The following is a 13864-nucleotide window of genomic DNA, read 5'->3' as shown; positions in this document are numbered from 1 at the left end:
CTCTTCTTTCACTGAAGAAGGGTCCTGACCCGAAATGTCACCCATCCTTTTTCTCCAGGGATGCTGCCTGACCCACTGATTTACTCCAGCACTTTGTGTCTATCTGAATAATCAAAGTAGTTTCCATAGCACAGATCCAAGGACAGTCAGAAAATTGGGGAATTAGGTCATTCAGACCACAATGTTCACAGTGGTGCTCTGCCAAAGCAATTTTCTTGTCCAATTGGTCCTTCATATTCATGCAAAATTATATTTGCTGCATTTTATGCAATGGGACCTGCCTCCACCATATCTGCAATTACTTCTTCCATCCACACGCAATGTAAAAGTAATTATCCATTTAATTCTCTATTCATTTGCCCTTAAAGCTGCAGAAGCCACCTGCATCAAAGAGAACAACCTCCAGAGCTGCCAAGTAATATGGCTTTTATGGATTTTGTACGGAAATGCGATTAGAATACGGATGTACGATTTTGTGTTGTTAAATACGGATTTTAAATACGGAGTTCAGTTCAGTCTGAAGAAGGTTCTCAACCAGAAACATCACCCATTCCTTCTTTCCAGAGTCGCTGTCTGTCCCGCTCCGCTTCAGCGCAGTCAGTTTAACGCGTGGGAATTTAAACGAAGAACTGTCGGCTACAGCGCTATGGGTTCCAAAAATAGCGCTACCAGCTGGAGTGCTATGGGCTTTACACATAGAACTATGGGCTTTACACATAATGCTATGGCCACAGCTCTATGGGTCACAGACTGTTCAGGAAAATTCTCGTATAACAATGAGTCTTTGGAATTCTCTTTCACAGTGGTAGTTGACCCTTTGATTTTTCAGGCAGTGGTAGAATTCTGGATAAGCCTAGTGGTGAAAGGTTACCAGTGGGATTGCAGTTACATTGGGATTGGCCTTGATTTTACAGAACGGTGGGTGGGCTCAAGGGGGAGAGGAGGAGTGTGGAGAGAGGGAGGGGTGGAGAGAGGGAGAGGATGGAGGGAGAGAAGGAGAGAGGGAGGAAGGGAATAAGAGGGAGGGGGAAAAAAAGGGAGTTGGAGGGAAAGGGAGAGAAAGAGGGAGGGCGAGAGGGACGGAGGGAGGGGAGAGAGGAAGAAGGGAGAAAGAGAGAGAGGGGGAGGGAGGCTTCCAAAATGGCTTCTACATCATCATCTGGTGCTAAAAGCAGGAAGCAGCCGTTCAAACTGCAGTATACAAGGAGATAGCAATGAATGCACTGTCAAGTAAGGTGCGTAGACGACATGTCAATTGGTAGCAAAGTTATGCATTCTTGTACTCTTACATGAGTATGACTGCACATAAAAAAGAAAAAAACATTCAGCAAAATGGTACTGCGCAAAAATACTGATTTCCTCAGCAAAACTCTGGTTTTCAGGTACTAGAATACTGAAATGCCCTGACAAAACCCGGGCAGCTCTGAATCTCCCACCATCTACTCTGTCCAGACTCCTCATCACTTTATATGTCTGGATGTGTATGCTTCTAACAATATACGCTTAGTGATAAAATAAAAGAGGGCTTCTGTAACATTAACATTTAGCAAGCAGTAAATGAGATAGAGCAGGATTGTTTTTAGAGGTTATAGGTCTGGAAAAAAATTAAGAATTAACCCAGTATTGAAAAGTACAGAAGTGTAGTACATCTCACTTGGCTGATCTAAATTTTATTAATATTTTCAGAGAAATTAGATTACCTATTAAAAAAATTGTTCTATGTAATCCAAGTAAGTGGTGCTTACCATCATTTCTGCACGGTCAGAAAATTATTCAGGAATATAAAACCGGGATGTGAAAATGAAAACAGGGATGTCATGCTGAGGCTTTATAAGATATTAGTCAGACTGCATTTGGGGTATTGTGAGTAGTTTTGGGTCTCATTGGAGGGTGTGCTGGTGTTGGAGAAGGTTCAGAGGAAGTTTACGAGAATGATCCCGGGGATGATTAGGTTAATGTGTGTTTAGTGCTTGACAACTCTAGGCCTCTACTTGCTGGAGTTTAGAAGAATGAGGGGAGCCTCATTGAAATTTATCGAATAGTAAAAGGCCTGGATGTGGAGAGGATGTTAGACCACCAGGGGCGCCGGGGAGATGGCCAGCCCTGCCAGCAGTCGGTTCGTTATTTTCATCTTTTGTTATTTTTAGTGTTCGTTAAAAGTTTGATTTTATGGGGCGGGTGGACCGGGGGGGAAACTTTTTTTTCAAGTTCTTACATTCCCGGAGACGTAATCAAGTTTCGGATCACATTCTCCGCGCTCTGCGGCCTACCATTGCTGGAGCTGGAAGCCTCCTCGGACTGTCTTGAGCCCCACCACAGGGCGCAAACTTAGCATCGGAGCGGATCCCTTGCCTGGGATCGCTCCCACTGCGGCCTGCGGACTTGCCATCAAGGGCTCACAGTCTCGGGTGAGGCTAGTCGGGAGCTCCAACAACACCGCAGAAGGTTTGACCAGCCTCGACGCGAGGTTTGGTCATCCGGCGTGGGGAGCTGACAACTCGCCGATGTGGGACCTGAACGCCTCGACGCAGAGGGCCCGAACGCCACCGGCTACGGGAGTCAAGATCATCCCGTTAACGGGGGCTCGAGGCCTCCAACCAAGGAAGAACATAAGGGAAGAACTTGAACTTTTTTTTCGCCTTCCATCACAGTGAGGAATGTGTAGTGGTGGATGTTCATGTTAAAATGTGTTTTTGAGTCTGTTGCTTTTAATTGTATGACTGACCTGGCCAGTGAAATTCCTCGTATGTTGCAAAACATACTTGGCAAATAAAATCTGATTCTGATTCTGATGTTTCCAATAGTGGGAAAGTCGAGGAATCGAAGCGATTACCTCTGTGTAGAGCCACAGGAGATGGGCAAGCATTTCTCCTCTGTTTTTACCGTGGGGATCTGGAGAGACAGACGGGGATGTGCGATCTTGAGGTAGTCACTGAAAATGTGTTGAGAGGAGTCCGTTTTATGGTCACAGATGTGCTGAAGATCCTGACATATGAAGATAGACAAATCTCTCGGGCCTGATCAGATATATCCAAGGACACTGTGGGAAGCTAGAGATGAAATTGCATGGGCCCTTGCAGAGATTTGAATCATCGTTTAATACAGGCGAGCTTTCAGAAGTATAGCGATACAACAAGTAGACTGGAAGACTGGATGGAGGGGAATGTTGTGCCTCTGTTCAAGAAGGTCTGCAGGGAAAAGGCTGGGAACTACAGGCCAGTAAGCTTAACATCTGTGGTCAGAGTTACTGAGGGATACGGAGAGTATTCGGAGGGATAGGATATACATGGGCTTAGATGGACAAGGGCAGATTAGGGATAAGATCCTGTCAACATAATTTTGTACCTCTGTATGGAGGATGTGTCTCACGAATCTTGAGTTTTTTGAGGATGTGACCATGAAGGTAGACATTGTGTACATGGGTTTTAGTATGGCATTTGACAAGGTTCCAAGTGTAGGCTGCTCTGGAAGGTTAGATCCTATGGGATTCAGGGAGAAATAGCTGCATGGATAGAAAATTGGCTTCATGAAAGGAATCAGAGGGTGATGGTGGAAGGTTGCTTTTCAGACTGGAGGCTTGTGCCTAGTGTGTGTCAGGCCCCAGGTCCTGGGCCCATTACTGTTTGTCATCTATATCAATGATTTGGCTGAGAAAGTACTTGCCACGATTAGCAAGTTTGCAGATAACACAAAAGTAGGTGGTGTTGTAGATCGTGAAGGTGGTTGTTAAAAATTGAAGCAGGACCTTGATCGGTTGAGCAGGTAGGCTGAGGAATCTAATAGCGAAATGTGAGGTGTTACATTTTGGGACCAATAGCATGGGCAGAACCTACACTGTGAACGGTAGGACTCTGGGGAGTGTTGTGGAGCAGATGAATCTAGGTACATGGTTTGTTGAAAGTGGTATCACAGAGAGATGGGGTGGTCAAAAAGGCTTTTGGCACATTGGCTTTCATCAGTCAGATCATTGAGTATAGAAGTTGGAAGGTCATGTTGCTGGTGTATAAGACGTTGGTGAGGCCGCATTAAACTAATTTTCATCTTTGGGCACCATGTTACAGCAATGATGTTGGCAAGTTGTAAAGGGTGCAAAGAAGATTTATGAAATGTTGCCAGGACTCGAAGGCCTCAGTTATAGGGAGAGGTTGAGCAGGCTAGGACTATTTCTTGGAGTGCAGGAGGATGAGGGGTGATCTTAAAGAGGCGGACAAAATCATGAGAGGAATAGAGCAGGTAGATGCACTAAGTCTCTTGCCCAGAGTAAGGGCCTCAAGAACCAGAGGACATAAGTTTAAGGTGAGGGGGGGAAATTTTAATAGAAACGTGAGGGGTAAACTTTTCACGCAAAGTGTGGTAGGTATATGGAATAAACTGCCGGAGGAGGTATTTGAGGCAAGGACTATTGGAACATTTAAGAAACATTTAGACTTTCATGGATAAGAGGTTGAGAGGGATATGGACAAGTGCAGGCGGTCGGACTACCCAGTGTAGATAGAACATGATGGCCCATGCAGGGCTCTCACTTAACTTTTTTCTCTGTGTCCAGCCGGGCAACCTAGGCAGCTTTTTAGGTTGCCAAATGACAGTTTAGGTGGTCATTTAATACGGCTTGTATGACACGTGCGATAATGTGTTCGGACGAAATGCGTAGTTACCAGTCGGAATTATGTTCAATGAAGCATTCACATATTATTTCTACTTCAAATAAAGTCACAAACTAAACATATTCATGAATCAAGACATGGTATATATCACAATGGCATGCAGCAAAATTATAATACAGTATATACAGTATCTCAACTCTTTTTACACATTGCAATGAATGCAATTTCTATTATTTCCACTTCCAAACAAAAATGTGGTTGGATTATTCAGCGTATGACCAACCTCGGTGAGACCAAGCACAGGCTTGGTGATTGCTTCGCGCAACACCTCCACTCCGTTCGCAGTAACCAACCTGATCTCCCGGTGGCTCAGCAGTTCTTCTCCCCCTTCCATACCGAATCCAACCTTTCTGTCCTGGGCCACCTCCATGGCCAGAATGAGGCTCACTGCAAATTGGAGGAACAGCACTTCATATTTTGCTTGGGTAGTTTACACCCCAACGGTATGTATATTGGCTTCTCCAATTTCAGGTAGTCCTTGCTTTCTCCCTCCTTCCCCACCCATTCCCAGCTCTCCCACAGCCTACTGTCTCCGCCTCTTCCTTTCTTTTTCGTGTCTCCCCCACGCCATCAATCAGTCAGAAGAAGGGTCTTGACCCGAAACGTCGTCTATTCCTTTGCTCCCTAGATGCTGTCTTACCCGCTTATTTTCTCCAGCTTTTTTGTCTACCAATGGGATCCCACCACTGGCCACATCTTCCCATCTCCTTCCCTGTTGGTTTTCCGCAGAGACCGCTCCCTTCCATAACTCCCTGGTCAATTTGTCCCTTCCCACCCAAACCGCCCCCTCTCCTGGCACTTTCCATTGCAACCGTAGGAAATGCTACACTTGTCGCTTTACCTCCCCCCTTGACTCCATTCAAGGACCCAAGCAGTCTTTCAGGTGCGGCAGAGGTTCACCTGCACCTCCTCCAACCTCATCTATTGCATCTGCTGCTCTCGGTGTCAGCTGCTCTACATCGGTGAGACCAAACGTAAGCTTGGTGATTGCTTCGCCCTCATCTCCGCTCGATTCGCAATAACCAACCTGATCTCCCGGTGGCTCAGCACTTCAACTCCCCCTTCCATTCCGAATCCAAACTTTCTGTCCTGGGCCTCCTCCATGGCCAGAGTGAGACCCACAGTAAATTGGAGGAGCAGCACCTCATATTTTGCTTGGGCAGTTTACACCCCTGCCGTATGAACATTGATCTCCAATTTCAGGTAGTCCCTGCTTTCTCCTCCCCTTCCCAGCTCTCCCTCAGTCCACTGTCTTCACTTCTTCCTTTCTCCTTCCCGCTCCTCCCCCTTCACCCTCACCCTCACATCAGTCTAAAGAAGGGTCTTGACCCGAAACATTGCCTATTTCCTTCACTCCATAGATGCTGCCTCACCCGCTGAGTTTCTCCAGCATTTTTGTCTACCCATTCACACAAGTTCTGTTATCCTACTTTCCCCACCCACTCCCTAGACATTAGGGGCAATTTCACTGATACAAGTTAACCTACAAAGACGATGCGTCTTTGGGATGTGGGAGGAAACGCACACGCTTGCGGGGAGAATGTGCAAATTCAACACCGTGCCTGAGGACAGGATCAAACACAGATCCCTGGCATCTGAGGCAGCAAGTCCACCAGCTGTGCCACTATATTTTGATTTCCAACACACAAAAAATTATACGTTGATAACTTTGGTTACTAAAAAAAAGAAACTATCCATTTTCAGTCTTAAATCTCTAAGTGACGCTATGTCCCCTTTTACAGCTACTGTATGTTTTAATTCAGTTCAAGACAATGGGGCAGTACATTGGCCATAAAGTTACCGCCTGTGTGCGGCATAAACTGTGTGTCTATGCCGTGAGTGACTAGACTGTGAGTCTCCGTCGTGCTGAGTGAACCGTGAGTCTACGTCATGCTGAATGAACTGTGAGCCCACCAGCCGTGACTGACTGAACTGAGAGTCCACCAGCCGTGACTGACTGAACTGCGAGTCCACCAGCCGTGACTGACTGAACAGCGAGTCCACCAGCAGTGACTGACTTAACTGCGAGTCCACAGCCGTGAGTGACGGAACTGTGAGTCCAAGAATCCATTCGGCCCAAAATGTCCATCCTAGCCCTCTGGAAACCAGTCTCTTTGGCCCACAACACCCATCCTAGCGCTCCAGAAAGCACCCCCCCCCACTGGCCATCAATATTGGAATTGGTAGAGAGGTGGAATATTGTGTTGGGGGACCAGCCCTCCCATGTGAGAATGGGACCCAACGGGTCCCACTTAAGGGCCTGTCCCACGAGCATGCAACTCCATGCAGCAAGCGCGACCTAAGCGACTCCATGCGGCAAGCGCTACCTAACGTGGTCGCTTGAGCCGTAGGGCCACTTGGGGCCGGTCCCACTTCGATTGCCGGAGTCATATGGAGTTGTGCGGAGCTGGTCCCGACATTGCGCAGGGCTCCGACAAACTGACCGCGTTCAAAAATTCCGCGCAGCAGTGGCCTGTCGGCTCGCAGCCGCCTCGACGCCGTACGTCACGCGCGAACTTCCTGCGGACTTCGCTCGCACTTCATGTCACTCACTCAACCTCCGCGAGGCCCCAGCTTCTGGTTAGGTCGTGCTTGCTGCATGGAGTCGCTTAGGTCGCGCTTGCCGCATGGAGTCACATGCTCGTGGGACAGGCCCTTTAGTCTAATAAATTGGAACTCCCAGTTTCAGAAACAATTGTCTTTTGGAATTCACAAAGAAGTAAGGACTCGAGGTTTAATTTTAAAGATGTGTTTAGTAATTAATTCAAAGACGTATAGCATTTGATACATTTCGGTAATATGGAGGCGGTTACAATGTTTAAAAGACATTTAGATGGGTACATGGATCGGGAAGATTTAGAGAAATAATGTAACAAAATAGGACTGGCCCTGCTAGGTGCCTAGGTTGGCAAGGATGATTTGAGCCAAAGGGCGTGTTTCCATGTTGTACAAATCTATAACTTTTTATTAACATCAGTTACTGATGCTTAATGGTGAAGTTAACTTGAATAGGTTATTCATTAATGGGGTAAATCTCTTAACTGCAGCTTCTATGTACATTTCAGATTGCGTAGCCAGGGCCTAGCAAGCAGCAAGATAGTTGGATGCCAATAAAATCTCCTGTCATTACTGAACAGGTAGAATGTCAATTTGATTGAAGGTTTCAAAGGGATAAAAACATTTGCTGGAGAGGGCACCCTAGTTGCTTGTTTGCATGGTCTTCAATGAGATTTTTGACCAGGCCCCACATGAGGTATTTAAAATTAGTTATTTTTCAAATTAAAGAGTTCAGGGGAATCACATACTTTATTGTCACATGTACTTGGGTACGGTGAAATTCTTTACGTTTGCATACAGTACACAAAGTGCGCAAAGAGTCGCCACGCATCTGGTGCCAAAAAAGTTACAAAGTACTCAGAGTAGGGGAAAAACAGGAGATCTCTCCTGAATATCAGCCGTGACAGAATAGAAAACAGCCCTAGTTGTACGTTACTCCCAAAACACCTTTACAAGGTGGTCATCTGAAGCTGTCAGTCTAGGGTTTCACTGTGTTTTGGGTGGCACGGTTGTGCAGTAGTAGAGTTGGTGCCTTACAGTGCCAGAGACCCGAGTTCAATCCTGACTACAGTTCTGTCTGTCTTGAGTTTGTACGTTCTCCCCATAACCTGCATGGGGTTTCTCCGGCCGTTCCGGTTTCCTCGCACACTCGGAAGAAGTACAGGTTTGTAAGCTTTGGTTATATTGTAAATTGTCCCTCGGGCGTATAGGATAGTGTTAGTGTACGGGGATAGCTGGTCGCTGGCACTCGGTGTGCCAAAGGGCCTGTAACCGCCCCGTAACTAAACTAAATCTGTATGGCAACGATAGGCACAAAAAGCTGGAGTAACTCAGCGGGTCAGACAGCGTCATTGGAGAAAGGGAATAGGTGACCTTTCAGGGCGAGACCCTTCTTCAGAATGAGAGTGTGGGGCAGTTTATGGCAATTTGCAGCACAGTTTTTGATGTTAGTGGCAGGTTTTGTGTCGCTTCTGCTTGTGTAGTGGATAAATGTATATAACACATCTGTCTTTGAGGAAGGATGTTCTTCTCAAGCCTGAATAGGTGCTGAACTCACAAGGGCCTTTGTCCCATGGAAGTGCCCTCCACACAAATTCTTGCGGGTTAGGATAAATGAAAAAGATTAATAATGTTGAGTGACCTTTTCATTATCCTACCTTTGATGGGAGGCAGAGGGGATTAAAATGTGGTGGTGGAGTGTTGAAAGGGGGAAGGGATGTGGATAGAATATTGGTATTCGTGCGTGTATGCAGATGCATGCAACTGGATAAGTGTCTCGGAGATGCCTATCTTGCCTTGATGTGTCTTGCAAAATCGTGAAATTACTTATGACATTCTTGAAGTGGTAAATCATGGTCCGGGAGGAAACATCTCAGGCCACCTACTACCAGACTCTTCTAATTTAATACGCATCATTTCACTTGCAGGTCATCCACATAATGTAGTGCATGTTGGCCTTAGAATGTAATCTCTGGTGCATTGGATAAATCAAAAGCAGATTGTATTATTGCTTTGCACAACACCCATGCGGTCCACTAAGTATGATTGAGTTTCTAATAGCTTGTGGTTTTAATTTTCCATTTGACTCCCACGCTATCCTCCTGTCTATAGTCTCTTGCACTATTCCAACAAAGTCCAACATAATCTTGAGGAACCATACCTAATTTTCTGTTTAGACATGTTGCAGCTCTCTAGCAGCTTCAGATTACCATTTTTTGCTGTTCTGTCGCAACTGGCCAATTCTGACGCAAGGCACTCCACATTAAATATTATCTCAATGTTTTCTCTCTTCAGAGATGCTGCTGAGTTTTTTTCTATCCTTTTCATTTCACGTTCTGTGCTGCACCTTGGTGGGGCCAGTCTGTTCCTGGAGGTGCTCCTTAGGTTGACCAGTGTGTCATGGAGGGGGTGAGATGTATTGCCCAAGATGCTTCGCAGTTTGCGGAGCATCCTCCTTTCCGAGGAAGGTTTAGAGGAATAAGGGCCAAATGCAGGCAAATGGGGCTAGCTTAGATTGGCATCTTATTCAGCACGGACGAGTTGGGCTGAAAGGTCTGTTTCCGTGCTCACATTAAAAAAAAAAAAAATTTAATGCGTTGGAGGATTAATAGAATAACACCTGATAGTCCAACATTCGATTCCATACTAACTGTAAATTACTGTAATTTAATTTTCTCACATATGCAACCTTTAATTACATCAGTTATTTGTGCAATAACTTGTCCAAAGACCATCATAAATGTTCCACAATTTTATAAGAAAACAAAATTGATAAAAATGTTCAAAACCAAATGAAATTCCTGATATGTGTTTCAGCCTTGGCCTCTCCACCAGCATGGGAACCAGGGCCCCAGTGAATGGAAGGGACTGCAAGAATCTACAGCCAGACAAATAGGATCTAGACTTTAAAGAAATAGCCCGGAAACAGGCCCTTCGGTCCACTGAGTATGGGCCATCCACGATCCCCATACACTAGCACTAGCCCGCACACCAGGGACAATTTGCTATTTTACCAAAGCCAATAAACCAACAAACCTAATTGTCTTGGGAGTGTGGGAGGAAGCCAGAGCACCCAGAGAAAACCTATATGGTCACAGAGAAAACGTACAAACTTTGTACAGACAGCACCTGTAGTCAGGATCAAACCCGGGTCTCTAGCACTGTAAGGCAGCAACTCTACCGCTGCCACCGTCTGCTCTATTTCTGAATAGATGGATTTCGGATTGTTGGAAGTTTATTGTGATCATAAATATGGCTGAAGTGATAATGATTTCATTGAAGGTCATCAGAGAGTCACTAACCAGGAAATTCACTAAAACAGAGTTACATGGAACTGCAGATGTTGGAACATTGAGCAAAACACAAAGTGCTGGAAGAACTCAGCAGATCAGGCAGCATCTGTGGAAAGAATGGACAGGAGACGTTTGGGTCGTGACCCTTCAGACTGATTGTAGTAGGAGTAAAGAGGCTGGAAAGGTGAGGTGGGAGTGGGACAAACCCTACAAGGATAAGGTGGATACAGGCGAGGGAGATTTGGTTGGCAGATGGTTAGAGTCATTTGAACCAATAATTTAAGCAGGTTTGTGATACAACTGAGCATTGTGATGGGAGAAAATTTGAGAGAGTTCAGAGTGAATTTATATAGAAATTAGCAAAAATTGCTTTTACTATCCAAGGTTGTGTTTTAGTTTTCCCTTTGAATCATTTTATCAACACTGCCTAAGCATTGTCTCGCTGTGCTCAATAGGCTGTTTTGTGGTTTTATTCTCAGTACTTGGCCACTAGGGGGTGTATAGCCCACAGGGATCTTATTATAAATATGTTCATTCTGAGGACTTATACAGCATAAATTGCACACAGAAATGACCAAAGTTTAGCACAGCATCAACATTGTTTTTAAATCCTTTGCTTTTATTTTTATTCATTCACTGGATGAGGACGTAGCTGATAATCACAATTTGTTATCAATCTCTTATTATCCTTGAATGCAGAATCTTTAAGGATCAACAGCATTGGTAGGTCTCGACATGCATATCAGTCAGACCAGATATGGATGGCAGATTTCCTTCATGGTTATTATTAATGAGCTTTTTTTATTAGAGGTCCAGATTAATTTAATTACTTGAAACTAAAATCCTCAGCCTGCACGATGGAGTTAAGACTTTTATTTAGACTTTAGTAATACTGCGAGGAAACTACCCCCTTCAGCCTACCGAGTCCATGCCGACCAGCGGCCACACCCGTCCACTAGCACTATCCTACGCACTAGGTACCATTTACAATTACACCAAAGCCAATTAACCTACCAACCAACGTGTGATTTACCTGCAGACAGCACCTGTAGTTAGGATCGACCAGGATCTCTGGCTCTGTAAGGCAGCAACTTTACTGCTGTACCATGGTGCTGCCCCCGATCTGACCTTGTGTCTCTGTATCAACTATTCTGATGTCTGGCTGTTAGTACAGTAATGTAACCACTAAGCCTCTGTGCTCACTTTGCTGCCTGCAGTATGAAAAAGTATATTCAATTAATTTTTGGCTTTTAAAAATTATGAATTGCTGATGCTTGATGGAGACAAATACTTTCTCCTTTATAATTTGCACTGCATACATGAAGTTTTATTGGCTAACTAATGGGTTCGGTGCGAGTGATTTGAGAGGGGCTCAGCAGTGGAAACTCTTGTCTGTGATGTCTGAACACCATCTGTCGGGAATAGTCTGCCATATTCTGATTTTTAAAACCTGCCCTTTTGTGCATTTTTTACAGTTAACTGTTTTTGTTGAAAAATTGCCGGCACAAATCAAGCGAGTTAAAACTTTCTTTGCGCTTTACAATCTACAAAGCAAACAGAGTGCTTGGCTGGAGTAGAAAAGAAATTGGAATTTTCACTGCATGTGTGATCCTTCATCCCAGGTTTTTTTTTTCTTGCTTCCTTTGCTCAAGGCAAGAGCAGTCTATTAGTCCCAAGTAACTGAAGCTTTACTTGGGAGTAGAGCCAAGATGAGCAATTGAGCTGCCCCATTCTCACTGCAGGACAGCTGCTCATTGTTAATAACGGCATGCACATGAACAGCGAGGGAGCTGCACCACTTCCTGACTGAACAGCAGCAATTAGTAGAACCAAGGTGGGGGAGGAGATTGGGTGGGGAAGTTTGGGTGGCCGAGGGTGGGTGGAGGGAGTAGTGAGAGGGGGCAGGAGGGTGAGGGTGGGAGAGACTGGCAGGGAGGGGGGTGGGAGGGTGGGGAGGGGGCAGAAGAGGTGGGAGAGGGTGGCTGGGGGAGGTGGGTGGACGGGATGGGAGGGGTAGGGGGTAAGAGGGAGGGGTGGACTGGGTTGAGGGGTGGAGGGGGGAGAAGGTTGAGGTGGAATGGGCAGGGTGGCTGGGAGGAGGTGGGTGGGTGGGATGGGAGGGGTAGGGGTAAGAGGGAGGGGTTGGAATGGGGTATACATTTAAGTGAGTGATGTGTTGAAATTAAGTTGGTTCTTGTGCTTTGGACATCAGTATGAAGTTTTCATCTCTACACCTTCATGGGTGGAGTCAGGAGAGTGGGAGGTAATAGGGGGGGACTTGGGCTGATCTTTCTTGGAGTTTACAGATGCCAGGTTCCACTGTTAACAAAATATGGTAATAGTGTTTTATTTTTGTTGATGGACATGGGAATTTGTACCAGGTGCCTGGTTAAACCGATTTAAAATTTTTTCCAGATACCAAAGCTCGCGTTACCAAAACTTGTAAACCCAGGCCTGTACTACTGTGTGCCTCCTCCCCGAAATTAAACATCTGTCATTGCTTAAATGTGCTTTTTGGACATCAGTATGAAGGGGTAAACTTTCATCCCCTACTGGTCGGAGAGGCACCGGTCAATGCCTTACCGGGTCGCCGTGTAGTCAGGCTGTGGAGTGGAGAGGTTGTATAGTCTACCCCTGGCTGCGGGCGCTCCAAATCCAGTCCGCGAATGTCGGGAGTGGCGGCGTGCATGGGATACTTTCTTGCGGCAGTTTGGCGCCGACTCCCAAGATTCCGGAGCGTTTGGATTTGGAGTTTGCCGGGGTCGGAGCTCCAAATTGAAGCCCCCCAGCTTTTTATATGGTAATAACCAGGTAGGGGACTAAGAATTAAAGTTTCCCCCTTCACCCCTACTTAAAATTCCAAACTAACTGACTGACATTTATGCAATGATGGGATAGGAAGACTTTTCAAGCCGGGCTACCTGCATACGCTAAAAATCTTCCATTCGGAAATCCGAAAATCCGACAAGTGTCTGGTCCCAAGGCTTTCGGATTAAAGGTTGTGCACCTGTAGCATGAAATAATGTTTCTGCACTTTAATAAGAAAAAATAGAAAGACGTGCATCCCAATCATTTTGAATGATTTAGATCATGAGAAAATGCAGAAAATTTGAAAAGCGCTGGAATCGGGTCGAGTGAATTCTCATCATTTATGTCTGGTTTTCTTTATACCTGTATATTCCAGGAATGTAAAGGCTATTGATAGTATTATGCTCTAACCTTGGAATAGTATAGCAAAGTACGGAGTGATGCATTTTGGTAATAAGAATAAAGGCGTCGATTATTTTCTAAATGGAGAGAAAATCCAGAAAACGGAGGTACAAACGGACTTGTGAGTGCTGGTGCAGGACT

The 13864-nt window shown here is 45.5% G+C and overlaps 1 protein-coding gene across 1 annotated transcript in view; it reads left to right on the top strand.

Annotated features, from left to right (window-relative positions):
- The window catches only part of pigf (phosphatidylinositol glycan anchor biosynthesis, class F), a 46395-nt gene that overhangs the window by 6641 nt on the left and 25890 nt on the right, over positions 1–13864 (top strand). The window lies entirely within an intron of this gene.

This window comes from Leucoraja erinacea, chromosome 8 (assembly GCF_028641065.1).
Source record: "Leucoraja erinacea ecotype New England chromosome 8, Leri_hhj_1, whole genome shotgun sequence".
Taxonomy (NCBI): domain Eukaryota; kingdom Metazoa; phylum Chordata; class Chondrichthyes; order Rajiformes; family Rajidae; genus Leucoraja; species Leucoraja erinaceus.
Note: the sequence above shows the minus strand (reverse complement) of the source record. Positions and strands in the feature narration are given on the sequence as shown.